General features: G+C 45.1%; 1 protein-coding gene across 6 annotated transcripts in view; it reads right to left on the reverse strand.

Moving 5' to 3' along the window:
• St6galnac3 (ST6 N-acetylgalactosaminide alpha-2,6-sialyltransferase 3) overlaps nt 1-21,524 on the reverse strand; it is a 519,650-nt gene that overhangs the window by 283,910 nt on the left and 214,216 nt on the right.

Raw genomic sequence — 21,524 nt, forward strand, 5'->3', positions numbered from 1 at the left:
CATGATAGTCTAGAAGTCAATCAACCCCATGCCAGTTAGAGAAGTCCTTTACTTGTGACTGGACAACTGTCATTTGCATCTAAACATCTAACCCCTGCAGGCTCTGGATTGCAATCCATGGTAAATATTGAGCCAGATGAAATCCCATTGGCTGACAGTCGGGTGATCTTTAAGTGGGCTTGTTAGAGGACGCTTTAGAATGACGGCCACTCATTGGCAGTGAGAGCTTTAAGGAGGAGTGGAGGGAGTGCAGAAGGGGACGAGGCTTGAGGTCATGTGAAGTAGACACATCCCAAGAGCATGGCCACTCTGCACACAGCAGATGCCTTTTGTCCTTATCTGGTATGCTGTCCTAGATGTCTGCATTGTGCTATTAGACCCCACAGCAATCAGAATGGTGAGCGGAGTAAATGTCATGGTTTGCTAGCATCCTCAGATATCTCATTATAGAGACTCAAATGGACTAAGGGAGATGACCAAGTCAATGAAAACCTGTGTCAGGTGTCAATAACAGCTCAGGTCAGAGAGCAATGACACAGGCATATAAAGGATGGGGAGATGAGGCATCGGGAGTGCGTATTCAGAAATGTGATGGTGAAGGGCTTCCCTTCAAACAACATGATTCCAAACCAGAACTTTCTGTTACATGTAAGTGATTCTCTACCATAACACCATATCAGCTTCCTCCACAACACCACTTGTATATGATTCACTCATGTACTTACTGACTCTTCTGGCATCAACATTACGAGTTCTGGGAGGCCCAGTACAGGTATCATCCCATGCTTGGTTCCTGTCCATTGCTTAGCTCAGTGTCTGGCTACCATACCTTGGATGGATGGGTGGGTGGGTGGATGGATGGATGGATGGATGGATGGATGGATGGATGGATGGATGGACAGTTGGGTAGGTAGGTGGACAGGTAGATGGATGGATGAATAGGTGGGTGGGTGGGTGGATGGGGAGGTGGGTGGGTGGATGCAGGGCTATATAGATGGATGCTAGATGGACAGATGGACGGATGGAATGCATGATGAGGCAGTGCACCATTCTCACAGATGCCTTAACTGACTTTTCATGATCACCTTTATGGCAGAACGCCAGGCAGTCATACTATTCCAAGGCATTAGCGCACTTTCAATGTTTTAAGGAAATAAAAGGCAAAAACTCTCAAAGGGCTTGAGAAATAGGAGCACTCCCATGGCCTGTGTCTCCTCTTTGTAGTCCGTGGGCTTTTGCTGCAGATCTGGATTGGAAAGAAGAGGGCCAGATATTTCTGACCTTGAGGACAGGACAGCGGTACTCGCGGCAGGGATCCAAACACCGCCTCTTGCTCTCCATCCTGGCTGCCTGGTTATTTATGGCTTGGACTACTTTCCGGAGCTTTCCAGGATTCAGGCTTCTGTGCAACTCATAACACATACTGATTTGACCCTTTTTTATTTTTTTTCCCACGTCTCTACATTGGGAGTTCCCCACCCCGCTTAGCAACCCTTTATAGAGGCTCCACGCTGAGAGGCAACAGCCATGAGGAACAGGAGGTGTGAGGAAGGCATGTGGCTGGAGATGCCCACTTCACTTCTGTCACTAGGCATGAGAGAGAGAGAGCAGCTCTGCTCACAAAGTTCTGAGGCATCGTTTACCACAGGAAGTCTAGAGAGACAAACTGAAGAAACGCATTGTGGGGTGTACGACCTAAAAGAATGACCAGAATCAGTAAGAATAAAGACATCCATCGCTTTTACAGACTCTGAGACACACGCCTCACCGGTGACCTTGCTGGGGGCAGTATCTCCACATCCTTAATTAAAAACTAGCCCACCTCCTCGTGTGCCTTAAAAAGATATCGCAGAGTTTACTTTCCGAATATCCTCGTTGCTTCCTCTGGCAGAGCAGGGTTCCACCAGGGAACTGCTTGTTCATAGGGGTGCAGAACCAATGCACCTGCCCCACTCCCACACCACCCACTTCATCCTGGCCAAGCAGGGGCCAAGGTCCTTGAATCACTTGGTGATTCCTCCCCTAGAACAGCTGCCCACCTTGACTTTATCACCCCAGAATGTTCTTTTTACTATGAAAGGGGCCACATAACCCCACTGCTACTGTGGAAAACCCCTCGTAGGAAACAGAGACGTAAGTACCACAGAGACAATGATCTTCTGTCACTGGGACACACAGACCCATACATTCTGGGAAATCCTCAACTTGGGCTTGTTTGCCTTGGCATCTTTGAACAACAGCTGTTTTCTCCCCATTCAACAACATACACAAAAGTACGATCACAGAGCCCACGGGTGCGCACCGAGGGGACAGAGCCACAATGACTAATATTTGTGTTGTGCTTTCAAGTGCATCCCAGTTTTCAACCCTCCACCCAGCTGCAAGGTGCCTTCAACATAGGTACCCCCGGTACTTGCTCCATGCGGAGATCACATGACCCTGCTGTTTCCTTTGCTACAACACTCTACCTGCATGGTTTCTCCATCCCTCAGTGCAGAATCTCTGAACACAATGGCTCCAGACTCCATGACCATCTCTCATGGATCGTGGGGGTCTACCGGGAGTTATCAGTCTCCCAACACTGGATCAGAAAAGGAAAGTATTGTGTGCTGTTCACACCCTACCCCAAGTGCCTGCAGTAGACATGCAGAAGACACCCACTTATCGTAAAGTAGATGAGTAACTGAGCTGACTTTAGGATGGGTCAAGCCTTACTTTAGAGGAGCACACCAAGGAGAAGAAATGCTTAGTTCTGTGTGGAGTTTCCATTTGAAGCAAACACGACAGCCTAAAGCAGTTCCTGTCAGATCTGCCGACTGTACCTTGCTGGACACGGCAGGGAACGATCTGGGTTGTTTTTGTTGTTGTTTGTTTTTTGTTTTGTTTTGCCTTTTCTGGTTTCTAGAAACTTCCACAGTTCATTAGCGAAAGACCCATTCGTCTATCTTCAAAACTGGCAGCAGGGCTTCTTGGACCCTCCCATCCCTAACCTCAATATACACAGACCTGCTTGGCTAACTGGGAACAGCATTCCTTTCTCCATGCCCTTAGTATCATCGACCCTGAAATACCCCATTTGGCAGGAAAGGGAACATATTTACTGGTTCCAGAGATTTGAACTGGAAAGTCTTTGAACAGGACCATTCTGTCTGCCTTCCTAATCCTCCCCTGCAGAGGTGGCTAGAGAGACAGAACATAGATGATGTTGTGAAACCCCTTGATGGCCCACCAGAACAGGAAGAAAGGAAGGCCCCTGACAAAAGAGAAATCACTAGTATCCACACGTGTTGGTCTGAATACGAATTGCACCTTCAGGCTTAAATATTTGAATTTGTAGGGGGTGACTCTATTTGAAAAGATTAGGAAGTGTGGCCTTGTTGGAGTGGGTGCAGCCCTGTGGGAGTAGGCGTGGCCCTGTTTGAGTGGGTGTGGCTCTATTGGAGTGGGCATGGCCTTGGGGGAAATGTGTCACCAGGCATGAATGGGCTTTGAGGGTTCAAAGGCCTAAGAGAGGCCCAGTGGCTCTCTCTTCCTGCTGCCTGTGGATGAAGACGCAGATCTCTCAGCTCCTTTTCCAGCACCATGTCTGGTGCATGCCACCATGCTTCCCACCATGAGGATAATGAACTAAACCTCTGAACTGTAATCCAGCCCCAATCCAATATTTTCCTCGGTAAGAGTTGCTGTGGTCATGGTGTATCTTCACAACAACAGTGCACTGACACCATGCTTGGCCCTTCTTACCATCCCTCATCTCTCACCATGACAACAATGGTCTTTAAACAGTTACAGATATCTCACGAGCGGGAAATACAACACCATGAAAAAGCCACTGTTACAGCAGGGGACAGAGATGTCAACCCTCGGAGGCAACATCTGTCCTGGAAAATGGCATTCTGGGAGTCTTGTCTTTATCCCCATTTAGGTGCCTGTCATTTACAATTCAGGACTCTGGCTGGAAGCATTTGGCTGCACTGAGCACAGAGTGTTTCCCCCATCCTGCTGGCAAAACATAATTAACCAGATGACAATGGCTTTCACATGCACACTGATTTCTCTAATTTCAAGTCTCCATTACTAAATAAATCAACAGCGGAATTCTATTTATCAGCAAAAGCCTCCTCTCCTGGTAGACATTCTGTCAAATAGATTAATCCTAAAAGAGTCATGCTTCCCCTCAGCTTTGCCTAGCAGTCCACCCATAAACATGTTAATGGCCACAGCATCCCTTGTGACTCCTGCCTTAATGTCCCACGCAGGGTAGTTACTGGTTTTGCTGACTGTAAGGCACAATGCAGTCAGTAGCTGGTCTACTGAGGACCATGTGACTTGGCCCTTTCTTGAAGAAAGGCTGACAGTGCTGCTGTAGTGGTCCAGATAAGAGCCACCTTGCAGAGTCCTGTGGAGATGACAGAAGGGCCAATATCACTCTGCTTCCAGGCCAAGAAAGAAAGCCACCACCCTCATATTGATACATACCTCAGATTGCAAAGTACACAAAAGGGAGCTGACTGGGAGATAGCATAGCTGGTAAAATGTTCGCCATACAAGCATGAGGGCCCAAGTCTGATTCCCAAAGCCCACGTAAACAAGTCATGGATGGAGATCCATGCTTCTAACCCCAGTGCTGTGGAAGCAGAGACAGGAAGTCCCTGAAACTCACTGCCCCACAGCCTAGACACTTGGTGTCTTAGGGTTCCTATTGCTGCAACGAAACACCATGACCAAGAAGCAAGTAAAGGAGTTGAGTTGGTTCACACGTCCACATTGCTATTCCTGATCAAAGGAAGTCAGGACAGGAGTTCACACAGGGCAGGAACATGGAAGCAGGGGCTGATGCAGAGGCCATGGAGAAGTGCTGCCGACTGGCTTACTTCATGGGGCTTGCTCAACCTGCTTTCTTATAGAACCAGGACCATCAGCCTGGCCCTCCCCTCCCCCAGTGATCGCTAACTGAGAAAATGCCTTACCGCTAGATCTCATGGAGGCATTTCTTCAACTGAGGCCCCTTCCTTTCTGATGGCTCTAGCTTGTGTCAAGCTGACACATAAAACTAGTCAGTACACTTGGTGAGGTCGGGGCAATGAGAGACCCCATGTCAACCATTAAGGTGGTGGACAGCTCCTGAGGAAGAATACCAAATGTTTTTCTGTGGCCTCTACATATAGGCAGCACATATATGCAATATACACCCCAACACAAACATGCCTCCACAGGACCTTATACATATGTGCAACATGCACCCCAATACACATATCCCTCACAGAACCTTATATACACAAGTATGCAAAAGCACAGAAGGCCCCACGGTCTCTCAAGCCTCTGAGATTCTGCCAATCTTATTAACATTGCTTGGCCAAGGTTTCTCAGATATACACATTCCTGGGAATTCTTGTTAAGATGCAGATTTTAATTAGATGGGACCAGAAGTTCACATTTCTGACCAATACCGAGTGATGATGGCTCAAGGGCGTAAATTATGAGAGCCTGCTTTTAACCCTTAGCCATAAGACAGTTCACAAAGACCTCTTTTCAGACCAGCAGCTCAAACTCTAGAATCCCCAACGGTTTCCTAGGCCTGTATCTGCCTACTGACCAGGCAGCTAGAGTGCCAGGCAGTCATGCATGAGTGACACGGGACAGGAGGATGCTCTCCACTCCCAAGCTGGCTGAGGCCTAACCCTGAACTAAGCAACAATGAAGGAGAGATAGAGAAGCTAGGCAGTGAGTCTGAAGATTAGAAGCTAGGCTGGGCTCTGCATGGGAGTCTGCCAGCCCTCCAGCCATGAGCAAATGTCCCTGTGTGGCTAAGAAGTGAGTCTCTGTTGCCTGTACGCTGGCAGCACTGGGTAGGCTGGAATCCTGGGCACTTCCACCCATCACCCTCAGAACAGAGGAAGAAAGCAGCTATGGAGTCCCATGGGACGAGAAGGAGGTTGGATGCCCGGCCTCTCAGCTTCAGCGGGTTGGTCCTGGCGTCAGTCCTCAGGCTGCTTGCTGTCCTTTTGGACCTTGACCACTTTTCCCTTGCTTCATATTGCTCTCATCAGTAACTGTGGATAAACGGGCTCATGCTGGTTGTGTGAGTGGACTGCTTCGTACCAGTATTAACCAAAGGAGGGGGCTGAGATGTTTCGGCCTTAGCTCCTATTATTTTGAACCACTTTTTGATGACTCATTCTCCTTACCGACACAATGGGCTTAATAACTCAGTGATTATTTGGGGGCACTCTAAAGTCCAGAGGGTATGAACGTTGTAAGTTTCCCGATGGGCTGCAATTCCATCAATGACAAGGAGCCAAATGGAACAGTAAGTGCCGTGGTTATAACAAAAGATCCTGTTAAGGATTGCAGATGTCTGGGCTGCCTGTGGTTCAGTTATGGAGAAAAATGCGAGCACATTCCTTAGCGATGGAAATGCCTGCCTGCAAGTCTTGTATGATACAGAGAAGTATGTCTGGGATCAAGGTTCTATTCTTGCAATGCCTAATTGGAATGATGCCAAAAGTTCGGTATTACCCAGCTCCACCTTGCTTCCCTGGCACGAATGCAATCTCCCCTGTGCTCCCATTGGCAAGCTAATGGCCCTCAGAGGAAATCCACAGTGAGAAATTACAGCCTCCTCCTGGCCTTCTGGCCTGCCTCACACATTTTAATCTTGGCCTCCTGTCAGAAGGGCTAAGAATGTGACCTGTTCCTCCATGCTTGCTTATTACCCTTCTTGGAAGCATGCGCCCTTATTAAAATCCTCGGGATCTGTTCAGCTGCGGCCCGGCTGGCTGGCCCAAACTGAAAAAAAATGGAAATAGCAAGCAAGAGGAAAACAATTTTACATCCTCCTTAGGATCAATAAAATTAATATTCTCCATTTAGAATAAATCACTCTCCTTGCAACATGACCGGAGACGTGTGGACACCAGTGTAGACTGGAATATTTCTTTCTTTTATTAATCGTAAGAAATACTTGCTTGTTTGGTAACTCTTTCTGGAGCATCTACTTTGTGTCGGGCAGTGTTTGGTCTCCTGAAAGCACCACTGAAAAAGTGCTACAATCCTTAGCCTTCTCTTTCCACTGAGAGAGGCCTCCAGAAGAATGCTATACCCTAAGGATTACTTGAAGCAAGTAGGTGGGGGCATTTTATCAAACAATAAAACTATGCAGAATTGTCTGGGATGAACTAATAAAGTTGGAGGAAAACTAGCTGTCATCTAGAGAAGCACCCTGGAAGAGCTGCAGTCATACTGTGACTGTGTATAACCACTAGCCGTGCGTTGGGCTGAAGCTCGGTCATTCCAAATTTACCTGCTCCTGAGACCCATATCAGCCTGTAAATCTGTGGTCCTCACAGGATGTTCTGAGTAGCATCAACAGTATTTGGAGAAGAACAAAGAGAAGTGAAGGAGGGGAAGAGAGTGGCAAAAAATGCACTGAATCCTAGGCTTTTCCCAGGGAACAGGCATCACAGGAAAGGCAGGAAGAACTGGGAGATGGGAGGAGGGAGAAAGGACTTGGATGTCAAACTAATCAACCCATCAGGAACTTGGGGATCTTACATGGGAAGCTGGTTCGTTAATCAAGTAGTAGAGTCATCATTGCTGTTGATCACAGAGCAGGGGCATAAGATGAACAGTGTCAGGGGGCTGAGTCAGAGAGCAGAGGGACAGGGCAGGCTGCTCTGTTTCTAATCTAGAGTGAATTTGCATGGTTTAAGCCTTGAACAATGCAGAAGGAAAGTGTAGGAGCAGATACACCTGGAGAGGTGGATAGGAGCATAGTCTGTAACCGCATGGAGAGGTGGTTATCGCATAGTCTATAACTGCTTGTAGAAGTGGATAGGTGCTTAGCTGCATGGTCTCAGGGACTATGTGCAGACTCACAACACAAGCTCTCATCTGAAAACCAGCTCACCCTCTGCCCAAAGGAACATCAGGCTGAAGGCCTCACCACACTCTATTCCAGGGGAAAACCTGGCTCACCCTGTACTTGCTTCTATCCAGGAAAGTAGGGTGGGCTCTGTTCCACAGAAGACGACTTCAGGGGGGCATGAAGAACGTCCTCTAGTTTCAACATGGTGAGATGAACGCAAGGCAAACAACCACAACTTTTGCCCAACTTTTCTCAATATTCCTAAGACCCTTTGCTGAATTAGAACATGAGAGAAAAAGAGAAAGGTAGATGAGGGGGGAGCCAATCTTTGCACTCCAGGAGAGAGAAATGGATTCGCTGTGGCCTCCCACTACTGGCTGATTCCCAGGGAGAGCTCTCCAGCACATTCCTCTCCCACAGAGCTGTGAAACAAGTGCCAGTTCCCTTTGGGTGTCCCTGTTGTCATTAACCAGGAAAAGCTCCATTAAAAACACTTACTTGGTGGAAGACATTCTGCCCACACCAAACTGAATTAACCCTGAGCAAGAGAAATTGAGACTACAAGGAAATTTATAGCACTAATGACTTTAACAAATCTAAGCTGATTAACAGGAGGCCACGCACTGAAATCCTTGTGTTCCAATCAATCTTTTCAGGAAACTTCAGGAAGGAACACTTAAGGGAGAAAACTCCACATGATATTCTAAGCAGGCATCTCCAAAAAAGAGGGGAAATAATCAGGAAAGGCTCACTGCAATGGTGACTCTTCCCCAGCCAGCCTGTTTTGGGGAATAGATGCTTTCCATTTATATCTCTTACCCGTAAGTCCTGATACCAAGCAAAAGTCTAGACCTCATAAGAGAGAAGTCTGCCCTAATCCACTGAAGGTGCAAAGATAACATGAAGAAAACATGAAGATTCTAACATTACCAGGTTAGAATTGTTACCTGCAGGCAGTGGGCAAACAGAACAATTGACCAGAAAAGGTGATGAATGGTCACCTAGCCTAGTACGTGAGTGGGACACTGAGGAGAACTTAGGAAATGGTGGTCATGGTTTAAAGGAACTCAAACAGGTAGCTAGCTGCACAGGGGGAAACAAAGAAGAAGACTCCAGCACTCACTGTGTAGACCTTTGATGAGGGAAGCCCTGGACGGCTGCAATGGCTGTAAACGGGAAAACATCTGGCATCTGGAAATGGATCTCTGGGCATCTGTTTGCCTGATGAGTTGCCTATCCCTATTCCATAGCAGAAACATGTCATCACCAGAGGGGGAAAAATCCACTCCTTTTTCAGTCTTCTTCCCGGAATTCATGAACGAGTCATCCTTCAAGACAGGAAGCTGTATGCTGCTCATCTCTCTCCCGTACTGCCAACGGTCAGGTGAGATCACTGCACACCTTAGTCATAACATTCAATGGTCAGATTCACAAGGGTCTCGTTCAAAATGCTAGCGTCTCTCACAGGATTACCAACTATTTGAGAATCGTTGGTTGGCAGGAAGTTTCCTCTGTCAGCTCCCCCTGACCCCAATGAATGAGAGAGCAGGAAATCTAAGCTACATTTCCCGTCATGTATGGGAGGGTTGGGAATCTAACAGCCTCATCTTTTTTGCACTAGGGTCTTGGATGTCGATTAGATGCTGCCAACAGGATGCAAGCCATCGTGGTCTGAAGTGCTGCAGGTCAATCTTCCCTATCACTGGTAGCTGAAAGATGGCCTCTAACAACAGGAGAATTTTTCAAGATGTCATTTTCAACTAGATACTAGATTTGAGACATGAGAGAAAAAAAAAGACACACTTCCCAGAACCCTCCTGCTGTTACCCAACCTTGAGTAAGTTACTTAATTTTTTGACCCGGGTGCTACTCATTTGTGAATAAGATTGATCCCCTGGCAAGAACATGCTGGCTATGACTCTTATGCCACTTAGCAGAGCACCTGGCACAGGGAGGCGCTCAGGAAGCTCACCATCATCTGAGAACCACAGGATCCATCTGCTGAAGAGGTCTGATCTGAGCGTCAGAAGGCAGCTCGGTGACATCAGTGAGCTCCCTAACTTCTGTGGGCTTCACTTATTTAACATTCTCCCCTGAAAACAGGGGCATCATACAGGCAGCAGGGTTATTCACTGAATGTGACGCCGTTTACACAGACCTACCAAAAGTAAACGACTATCTGTGTATAATATCATTCGTTGTTATAAAAAGTGCCCAGACAGTTCCCGCCACTGCTAAGGAGGCAAATCAAACAAACCCGGAGAGCGGAAACCCTGTGACCTCTGAACTGGGCTTTGGGAGCTTGGCTCATCCCCCAGATGTGAAGATGGCACAAGTAGAAGATTGCTAGTTGCAACTAAGACGTAAAGGTAGGAAATGGAAGGGCTGATACAGACCACAGCACTGTATTTTGAACATCGTTGTCTGGTGGTGATGCCAAATGCACTGTAAGAGACAGTTAGGGGAAGAATCCTAAGCGAATTCTCCTAATTGGCTTTCTGCATAGTTAACTTCACTTACAGAGAAAAATGGTTATGGGGGCAGGAGGCATTGCGAGAGAAGGCTTGTGGGCGCAATTATGTAGCCTACAGAATTTAGGATGCTTTCATCCATTCTACAAGCAAAATAATAATAATAATAATAGTAAAGAATGAACAAAAAAATGCTTCCCACTGGCGGGAATACACTACGGCAGATCCAATGGTGGGTATTACTCTGTGGCCTGCCTGTCTGTAAATACCACAGTGCTTTATACAAGCACAGCACTCACTGTCAGGCAACTCCATCCCCACCTCTCTAAGTGGGGATAGTAGCAGTAGGCTCAGAGTGCCTTACTTAATGAAAAGGAGAACTGGAAGGTTCACTCTGGTTCGGACAGCCAAATGACCCCAGCCCAGTGCTAGAGAATGTGTGAGCTGTGGGGTACTGAAGGCAGTCAAGAGAGCTGGTGTTCATTTGGCTCCCAGGAATATCAAAGACCCACATGCGGGACCCTTCGCGGTACGAGGCTTTCAATAGCAAGCAGTGGGGCCATTTGGCTCAGAGCTCATCACCTAAAAATTGGCTTCATTTTGATTCCTGTCAAAGGATATCAATCTCAACCTAATTTAAAATCAAGAGCCCATATTGCCTGAATCCTACCAGCTCTTTAATTTAGGAAACCTGATACTTTCCACTCTAAAATGCTGTCCCATGTGATACATAATTCAGGGAATTCGGGGTCACTGCCTTGGTACAACCTGGGGAAGAACACAGTTAACAACCACCCTGCTTTTTAAACAGAACGTGAATAATCCAAAATAGCACCATTGGTTTTGAAAAATGTAGGGAGATGCATGGGAATTGCAAGAATGCTGTTGGAGCTGTGATGCCTGCCAGACTGGGAAAGGACAGAAGGAGAGGTGCATAGTCGACCCCACTATGGTCACCATCATAGCTCCTAATGGCACCACAAAGTGCACTTCCGTATATAAGATCCACGGGACTCAGGAGTTCAAATAAGATTGGCCTACACAGAAGAGTGACAGGCAAAGAAGATCCAGACTTCAGACCGAGGTGCTAGCCCTTTGTGAGCTCCTTCCTCCCCACCTCTCTTTCCTCCCCCTTACTCTAACTGATGCTCTGGAGGCAGGTTCAAAACTCGCCCCTGCCACTTTGAGCATGTGACTTGAGAATTCTCAAATGTAGCCTATATTCTCATTTACAAGTCAAATCATGACTTTACATAAACCCAGGAGGATGTATGATGGGATTTCAAACTCAGTGACTCAATATAAGAAACGTGGGCTGCGACAGTTCATCTCACGTGTTGGTGTTAGAGGAAATCACACTGTGAGGGTTTTGGCCGAATGCTATTTTGGGTGTTCTTGAGTTTTTGTTCATGTAGGTTTTAGATAAAATCAGTATTTAAGCTGATAGTCTTTGAGTAAATTAGACCACACTCTATACTGTTGTCCATCCGGATCCAGTCAGTTGGAAGCTGGAGAGAACAAAGACTGAGCTCTCTTAGCCAGAAGAAAGTCCAGTAGAATTTGAATTCGAAACAGAAAGTTTAGCAGGCCTCTCTCTTGCTAGTCTACCTCATCAGAATCTAACTATCACCCTTACATGATCTCAATGTAAGCGCATGACCTCAAATTATATGTATGTGCATATCTACTTACATGTACATGACATACATGCACAATTTAACTACACATCTTGTTGGTTATATTTTTTGGAGCATCATGAATAACACAACATATGAAAACTAAGTAAAATAATTTGAAATATAAGGAAGTAATGCCTTGATAAATTCTGAGAGGGAAATAAAATGCATTTGATAAATTTAATGCATACAGCTATGACTTCAGAAGAATAATTTTTAAAATATTTAGTTTGTTTCTTAAAATAGTAAATAAAACGAAGTCAGTCAGCCTTACCTGGAATGACCAAACATCAGAAGGACTCTCTGTAAAACTGTCTATTGTTTACTAATGCTTAGGAAGCTCTTGTCAATGTAACACATGTTGAAAACTAAGAAGGAAAAAGACCACTTTTGAAAACTGAATACTTAAACAATCCAAAGTTCCAAATCTATAACAAGGCACAGTAATTTAAAAATATATGAATAAAAGGTTGAGGCATCCAATGTAATAAAACGATACTATTAAATATAAGAGGCAAATAAGTTTCTATGCAATAATAGTGGGTCTTCCATGTCTAACTCTCATCAATAAACTATACAGGAAAGTCTGACATGGAGACCTCAACATTAAAGTGTATGACAGATCAAGTAGACCTAACGGGTCTCTATAGAATTTTGATTCAACAGCTACATACATTTCCCCCCTCAGGTGCCCATGGGAGTTTCTGTAGAATAGAACAAGTTTTAGAGCATAAAGGAAATCTTAACAAATCTGGAAAAGAGTCAAAATAATTTTTTGTAGTTTCTCAGCTCTTGGTAGACTAAATGTAGATGTGAGCATGGAGAGGCGGGATACAAAGAAATGCTTAGAGACTGAAGAAGACCCACTTCAACGGTTAGTGGATCACTGAAGATCCTTAAAGCTCTAGAAACAAGTGAAAATGAAACCACAACTTTATCAGAACCCTCGGGATACAGAAAAGAGAGGCAAGGTCACAGATCTGAGTGTTTCTGCAAAAATAAATAAAGAAAGAAAGAAAGAAAGAAAGAAAGAAAGAAAGAAAGAAAGAAATAAGAGTGACTTCAAATAAACAACCACAAACTTTGAGATCTTCTAAAAATAAGAACAAGCAAAATTATTAGGTAGAAATGAATAATAAAGAAGGTAGAAGAAATGAATGAAATGGAGACTAAAATAACAACAATACAAGGAATCAATGAAACCAAGATCTTGTTCTTTGAAAAGACAAATTCACAAACGCATAACTAAACTAGCAAAAGGAGATGACCCAAGTTATTAAAATTAATGATGGAGAGGGGGCATCACAACAGAAACAGAATCCGGACGGTCATGAGAGAAACACTGACAACCTATATTCCAAAATGGTGAGAAATGTAGAAGAGATAAGTTCCTAGATACCTATGACTAGTGGAAATTAAACCTTTAAGCACGTGCTTAAGCACGTCTCTGTAAGAGGTAATACTGAAGTGGAGAAATTCTTCCAACAAAGAAAACCCCAGAGCTGGATAGATTCCCTGAAGAGTCTACCAAATACACCGGGGCTCTGAAAGATTCCCCCAAATCCAAAAGGAAGACTGCTGCCTGCAACTGTTAGTTTTAATTGTTAACGAGATGTAGACTCTCCCGGGATGCGGGCCTCTGAGCACGCTTGTGAGGGATTATCTTGATTACATTAATTAATGTAGGAAGATCCATTGTAATTGTGGGCAGGCCCATTCCTTGGGCAAGGGTTCCTGAACTCTGTGAAACAGTGAGAGCAAGCTACACACTAATACAAGCTCTCGTTCCTTCTGACTGTGGTCACATGTAGTCAACAGCTTGAAGCTGTTCCCCACCATGGTGTGTTAGACCTTCAACTCAACTGTAGGCTCAAATAAGCTCCTTCTCCATAAGCTGCTTTTGTCAGAAAATTGTATCATAGCGATATTCTATGATAAAAGAAACCAACACTGCCAAACTTATTCTCTAAGTATAGTATTACTCTGACACCAAAACCAGAACACACAAAGAGGGAGGGAGGAGAGAGAGGGAAGAGAAGGAGAGGGAGGAGAGAAGTGAGTGTGTGCGCTCACGCACACACACACAAACACGCACATGCACGCACAAAAATTATGGATCAATTTTCCCGTTCAACTTTGATACAAAATGTCTAAATAAAATACTTGCCAACAAAACTTAGCAACAGTTTAAAAACATCACAACCATGACAAAAACGGTTTCATTACAAGACGCACGTCTACTGTAGGCAAACCAATGAATGCATGGTAGCACAGACATAGGTTCAGAAACAGAAATCACGAAATCAAAAAGCCCTTGAGGGAGTTCAGCATGAGTTCATGATAAGGTCCAGGTAGAAACTAAGAATAGAAGAAACATGGAAACAAATGTCAGCGTGATAAAGTCATCTCTGGCCAGCCAACATTTAACCAACGTCAAACTAAATGGGAAAGGTGACAGCGTTTCCTGTAGGAAACAAGACAGGAGACAAGAGCTTCTAGTCACTCCACTGCCCTTCAACACAGAGCTTAGAAAAAGGGGAGGAAAGCAACAATATCAGAGCAAACAGGAAACGAGTGAAAGTGTCTTTGCCGATGACATGAACCCTAGAGGCTAGTAGAAATATCCTCATTGTAATAAACGTTTTCAGAAAACCTGAGAATGAAGGACCAATGTGTGACAAACAGTAGCTCTTCCATATCCCAAAAACTGTCTCCCAAGACACAAGTCGGGTGTAAAAAACACTTATCCACAAAAGCAAAACACCAAAACCAAAACCAAACGCTATGAAAAAAAAGTCTCACCAAGGCAGTAAACCAATGTCTACAGTGAAAACTTCACAGCACTGGAGAGAAAAGAGGAAGAAGACCCTGCAAAGTGGCAAGTCCTCCCACATGTACAGATTTGAACTGATACTCTGACAATGACCACGGTGCCAAAAGCAATGTTCAGATTTGATGTGGTCATCCAAACTTCCATGATATTCCTCATGGAACTACAAAAGCAGTCCTAAAAGTTATAAAGACCCCAAAGACTCCAAGCAGTCCTGAACAGAAAGGCAGGAGGTCAAAACCTGCACGGTGCTGGCTCACACAATGATAGAATCCGACAGAGGACCTAGAGGTACAGCCCAAGGGCTATAAACACCTGTTTCTCCGTAAAGTGCTAAACACATGCACTGAAGAAAAAAGAAGAAGGTGTTGGGAAAACGGGGGTCCATATGTTCAAGAACAGATGCAGGTCCCTATCGTTCACACCGTATGACAACCAACCCAAACCGAAGAACCCAAGACCTAAAAGTAAAGCCTGAGAGTTAACAGGGCCCGAGAAAAGACACATCAAAGGCCAGGGCTTGCCTCAAGGGAACCCCATGGCTCAAAAAGTAAGAGTAAGAGCTGACGAAAGTCACTGTAGGAAACGAAGACGCTTCTGCACAGCCATGGGAAAGGTAAGGACAGTGAGGTAAGGACGCAATGAGGTGAGGAAAGCCAGTGAGGTAAGGACGCAGGACACAGGATGAGGAAGAGTCTTTGCCAATCATATGCTGAATAGTGACTTCACATGTAGACTCAATAAAGAACTCCAAAAGCTAAATGCTAATAAATGGGCAAATGAGGGAGTCTGGTAAGATTTTGGAGGGGCCAATGGGGTATGGATATAATCTAAAAACATTGCACACATTCATTAAGTTACAACAAAAAGATAAAAATGGAATACAAATGGCCAATAAATATATGAAAAGTAACCTCCTTGGCTATCATGGAAATTAAAACTACACTAAGATCCCATCTTACCCAGTGAGCACCCCCCCCAAAAAATGGCAAGCAATGTTGGTGAAGATGTGAGAAAAAGAAGAGGAATCCACAAGGACAGCTGGCCAGAACATAAACTGGTACAACCACTGTAGAAATCACTACAGAGGTTCCTCAAGAACTATATAGAACTACTGAGTCATTCCTCAGTGTATGCCCACAGGATTCTAAAGCAGGCTACCACAGGGGACTTCATCCATCTCCACTGCCTCACTGTGACAGCCAAGGTGTGGACCCAGCAGCAGGTGAAGGTTGTAAGGAAAACACACATACTCTTGTACACACATGCTCTCATATGCACATGCACATACACGTGCACGCACACACCATCTAAGCCAGTTTCAAGCAATCTTTGATTAATGCTTGAAAAGACAGTGCAGAGTTAACAAAAGCCCCACACCAAGCTTCACAGGAGGTGTCTATGTAAAACATTTGTCACAATGATGATCCTGCACTGAATAACCATTAAAGTCTTGGTTCAGGGTGAAGAGCCAGGTTCCAGTGTGCTTAGCTCTGACCTACTGATTTGGTTCCGGGATCCATGTCAGGATGTGTTCTGTGGTACCTGTACTTCTTTAGGACCTTCCTGTCCCCAGCAGGTTGACAGACAGACTATCCTTGTTCCTGGTAACTCTAAGCCACTGGGAAGTTAGCGGTTATGTGTTTTGTAGAACGCTCCTCATTTGGATTTATCTGGTGTTTGTCTCATGATCAGTCAGGGACACCTTTGAGAAAAAGGCCTGAGGTAAAGGCTTTCATTACAAAATCTGTCCAGGGTAACTTCCTACCGACATCATCTGTCACTATGGCGCTAACTTCAGTCACACAGTTGATGTGGTATTTCTCAGGTGCAGACTGTAAAGTTATACTTTTCTGCCTTCCATATCTTTTGGAAGGAAATCATTAGAGTTTGAAAATACTCACTTTAAGGTATTATGAATAATATATTTGTCTAGACAGACTCCACAGTTCTGAGGTTAGAAATACCTCCAAGAGTGTTTTCATGCATAGATATTGCTTGAAATATTTTTCATGGAAAATTTTTTAAATGTTTATGAAAATATCACCCCAAATTTAGAACAGAGACTTAAAATGCCATACTTAGTATTCTGAGATACTGTCCCAAAATCTAGAACCGTATTTGAAAAGTTGAAATAACCCTGTACATATTATGTTACTTTATCACCTATCATGTGATAACATTATATATAAATGGTCATCAGTTTTGGGGGGGGGCATGTTTTATTCTTTACAAACCCAGGATTGATTCTGTCACCAGGTGCATTCTAGAATTCAGAATTGTTCAGCTTTGAAGAAGGCACCAGAGAAACAGCCTAGTGAATTATGGAAACCCACAGCAGGGCCTGGGGAAACACTGGGATTGGACAACAGCAGCTGCTCCAGCACACAAGGCACAGTCAGCACTGCTTCTCACGCATGCTGGAGTCTTGATGGTGTGTCAGAGGGTCCCATGTGTCCAGGTCACTGGACTTTCCGATATCCTTAGCCTCAACTTATCTCTGGGATCATAAAAAAAATTGGACATAGTCAAGTTCCAACTTGGGAGACCACCAGGGCCTAGTGGGTTGAACTGTCACAGACAATTCTTTCTTATGCAAAGAGCAAATGTAGAAATACGCTTATCTGTCTGTTCTTGTCCTGTTTCCAAATTCTAAATCCCCAGCGTTAGGTCAGAGTGTGGACTGGGGTGGATCTTAGGGCTTTGCTTTCTGTCCTGTCTAGTTGGTGCTTTCCAGTCTCCTCCTGTCACTCTATAAAGCTCCAGGAAGTCCTCCCACCCCACACCCACACCTGTGTTCATGCTTCCTCTCTTCCCACTCTAAGCTGCTGGTACCCGTGAGCCCCCTCCCTTCAGGCAAGGGCCACTGGACATTAGCTAAAGTGTTATCATTTAATTCAGCATGTCCTGGCTTATAGCAGGAGGGTGTCAGATTAACTTAAACCATGTACAAACAGATCAGAACTCACTAATTTCATTTTCTTTTGAGGTCAATATGTATTACATAATTGGTGCACTAGCTTCATATCACAACAATACAGTACCCGAGGTAACTAACTGATCGGAAAAACAACATATATTTTGGCTCACAGTTTTGGAGGTTTCTGACTAAGACTGGTATGTGTGGGCTCTGTCATGGTACGTTGTCATATCTCAGGCCCCAAACACTGTACCTCAGCAGAGCACATTACTCACTGTGTGAGGAATGGAAGAGTACACCTGGGCTAGCAACCTCCCTCAAGGGCGGGTCTCCAAGGACTTTCATGACACCCACCTCCCAAAGGTCCACAGCACCTCCCAGGGGTGATGCCCTGGGGGAAAAGACTTTGGTGGACACCACTCAAATCATAGTCATTGGGGGGAGGGAGAACTATACACTAGTGAAAGAGCTCATTTGATCCCATGTGACATTTCCCAAGCTTTGTCAGAAAGCTCTTGGCTTGGGAACTACATGGTTACTTTTGCAACAAAATATTTAGAATCAGACATAGATTATTCTGCAAAATGAGAAATCATAATTTAATGCTATCTATTTAGTGACAAATTGTCTTTCAGACACTTACACAATTGTCTAATTGCAATTATGGAAATGTTCACAATTCTTAACAGCTATGGAACGACGGCGCTATGTAAGACAGAGGCTCTGCCAGCCTTTACAAATTACAGCCTGGGTGTCACCAACCTCTTGACGGTTTTGTTCCAGAATGTGAGTTTTTCCCCTTGGTGAATTTCACCTTCCAAACTCCTTTAAGATCTTCGACACATTTGGGTCGAATGCAGGAAGCACTCACCAAATCGTGTTGGTTAACTAGCGTTCATGGTCCTTTAAATGCCACTTGACCCATGCTTTCTGTGCAAGCTATTCTGCCAGACTATCAGCTCAAGGAAAACAAAAGTTTTATCCCACCAGGAGCCTGGGTCTGTCACATTTTCCATCCTCCAATCAAGGTGTCGGTGACGGCGTGGACTGCTTTGTTTTCCTTTGCCTGCTACAAATGAAGTAATACAATGTTTGAATCTCTAATAGGTGCCTTTCACGCACAGCAACATGACAGTTGGCAAATGAGCATTTTCCTACCTAAAGATCAGTAATGAATAAAATTCCCTCTATCTTCCCGGAGAAACAATTACTATATTAAAAACCGTGGTACTAATGGATCTTTCATCCATAACAGATGTGGTATGTAAAGTGAACATCAATCTCTAGGGGTTTCTGTTGCCTCAGCAATGGAGACAATTTTACCTGCTAATTATATTATGACTGCATGATTTATCAGCCGGGTAGGTATGGCCGAGCGTCAGTGAGTGGTCAGGCTTGTCCAGATCCTGTTGGGCTCTGAAGCCTTCATTTTCTTCCCTCTAAGGATGACTGTGTTTGCTAAGCAACATGCACCTAGGCACAGAGGCCTCAGTGCACACCCTGAGGCCACCCAGCTGACTGACGGATGGCTTTGGGTGCCTGGCCTCCGGACAGGTTCAGACTTTGAATGATGGCTGTTGTCCTCCTCCAGGGGGCAACGTATTCAAACGTGGCCTATGGGGTTCCTGTGGTAGTTAGAAAACAAGTTATTTGCTATACCTCTTGGCTGCAAATGACGAAAGGAGCCAAAATAAAAACGAAGTTTATTGGTTTCTATACATAAGTCACAGGGCCCGGGACGGTGGCATCCAGCTTGGCTGTGCTCTGGACTTAGAATATCTCAGGCTTCAAGGTTCCTCTACAACATATTTTCCCTTGTCTCAGAGTCTCGATCTCATTCTCTCCGGGGATATGATAGGACTTCGAGAGACTCATATTCCAGATTCTCAACCACCCCAAGAAAACATAGCTCTGGTCAATAATAGTGTTACAAAGAAAAATACAGTGAAAATCTGGAAAGGCTCAGAATGACTCTTCTTGAGCCTCGGACCAATGGCTTTACTTTCCAATCAGTCATCTGAATTAATGGTCAGCTCTCTGGCCAGCAGGCAAGAGCTGACCATACCAGAGGGAAAGTAAGGGGTAGACAGGCACACGAGGCACTATCTATACCCAACAGGCTAACTTACAAGAACTAACCATCGTGTAGTGTGCATGAGCCCATCCAACACGTGTTTTTATTTAGGAAAGTAGAAATCACTCCATAAACACAGGTCACGAGTATGCTGCATACATGTATGCAGTTAGTGAGTGTGCTCGCATTCTCGGTGTACGTGTACTATTGCTTGTGAGTATATACACAGCCGTTTCCTTTCCAAGGATTCCATCTACATCCTAGATCAGTGAGTGCTTCTTTGTCCTCCATAGTCTGTGTAACTATATAACGGGAGTCTATATTTCTATAACTATACAGATATACTTATATCTATATCTATATCTATATCTATATATCTATATATATATATATATATGTACTTATGCTTATTCTAGCCAAGCCGGCCCTGGGGTTACCCAATGTGAACTTGGTTTCCATCTCTGGAAAATGATAGCATAACGCATCCCTCCTGGACCCCCTGGCATAGGGTGCTGTGTCCATGCTAAAGCCACAGAATGCAGCATGATCAAAAGTGACACCTGTGTGTTGTGCAAGTTAAGGTGAAGGGACTCTAAGCCAGAGCAGCAGCCAATATGGTGTCAGCATTGGAATGGAAGGAAGGAGATCAATGGAAGCAAACCAGACCTATAGAATATAAGACGGTTTGATTGTCAATACAGACATCAGGAGTTCACTGGCGTTTTGGAGGGTGGCCTGGCTTACAGTCACAGCAGGGGCTGAGGGCAGATTGGGCGGAGTCTCCACTCTTCCCCTTCCCCTGTATTCTCCATGCTCGCCTCCTGTCCCTTCCTTCTCCTGAGCACCTGCCCTAAATCCACTTCTGTGTCTGCTATAAAGTACCCTGATGAAAAGCACCTTGTGGAGAAAGGGCTTTATTATGGCTGGGAGAGCAGTGCAGCAGACAGGAAGAATGGCTAGTCACATGTGGGGCAAGTGGACCATGACAGGAGAGCTGGTAAGGTTGATCGAGCCAGCCTACATCCCAGGAAAGCTCGGAATTTGAGAACGGTAGGCGTGAGGTCATCTCCCCGCCAAACTTTGTGACATGGAAACATAACCATGACACCCCACTGAGAGGACCATGATAATGGGTCGCTTAGCATAAAAACCTGGAGTTCTCCATGCTGATGAAGTATCTAGACAGGCCCCGGGGGTTCAGCCAACAAGCTTCCCTTTCGGGACATCACTTCCTGCAAACGGTGTTTAATCCCTGGTTCACGCTGAGTAAGATGTGTGCATTCACATCTGCTATAACAATAAAGCACTTTGGACAAGTAAGGATTATCAAGGGATTGGGGGTGGGGGTTCTCCGGGAGAAGGCCCTTCCTCTTCCAGCCATACTGTCCGCACTCCCTCAGAACCATACTGTACTTGACCCCTGTCCACTTCCTGCCTGGCACTTAGGGAAAGTGCGGACCTTTGGACCCATTCCCAACTCCCCTCAGTCCCCAGTAGTATCTGAGTACACAGGAGGCCAGCATCCATCCCAGAGCCTGCTGTTTCTCATCTGGGAAAACACAGGCCAGGACCCCTATCATGGACTATGTTTTGCCTTCTCTCAGTGGAATGCTGGCAGTGCTCAGGCACCCCACTGTCAAGGCAGACATGCAGCTCGAAAGTCACAGTGCATCCTCAGTCCAGAGC

Source organism: Rattus norvegicus, chromosome 2 (genome assembly GCF_021556685.1).
Source record: "Rattus norvegicus strain SHRSP/BbbUtx chromosome 2, alternate assembly SHRSP_T2T, whole genome shotgun sequence".
Lineage (NCBI taxonomy): Eukaryota > Metazoa > Chordata > Mammalia > Rodentia > Muridae > Rattus > Rattus norvegicus.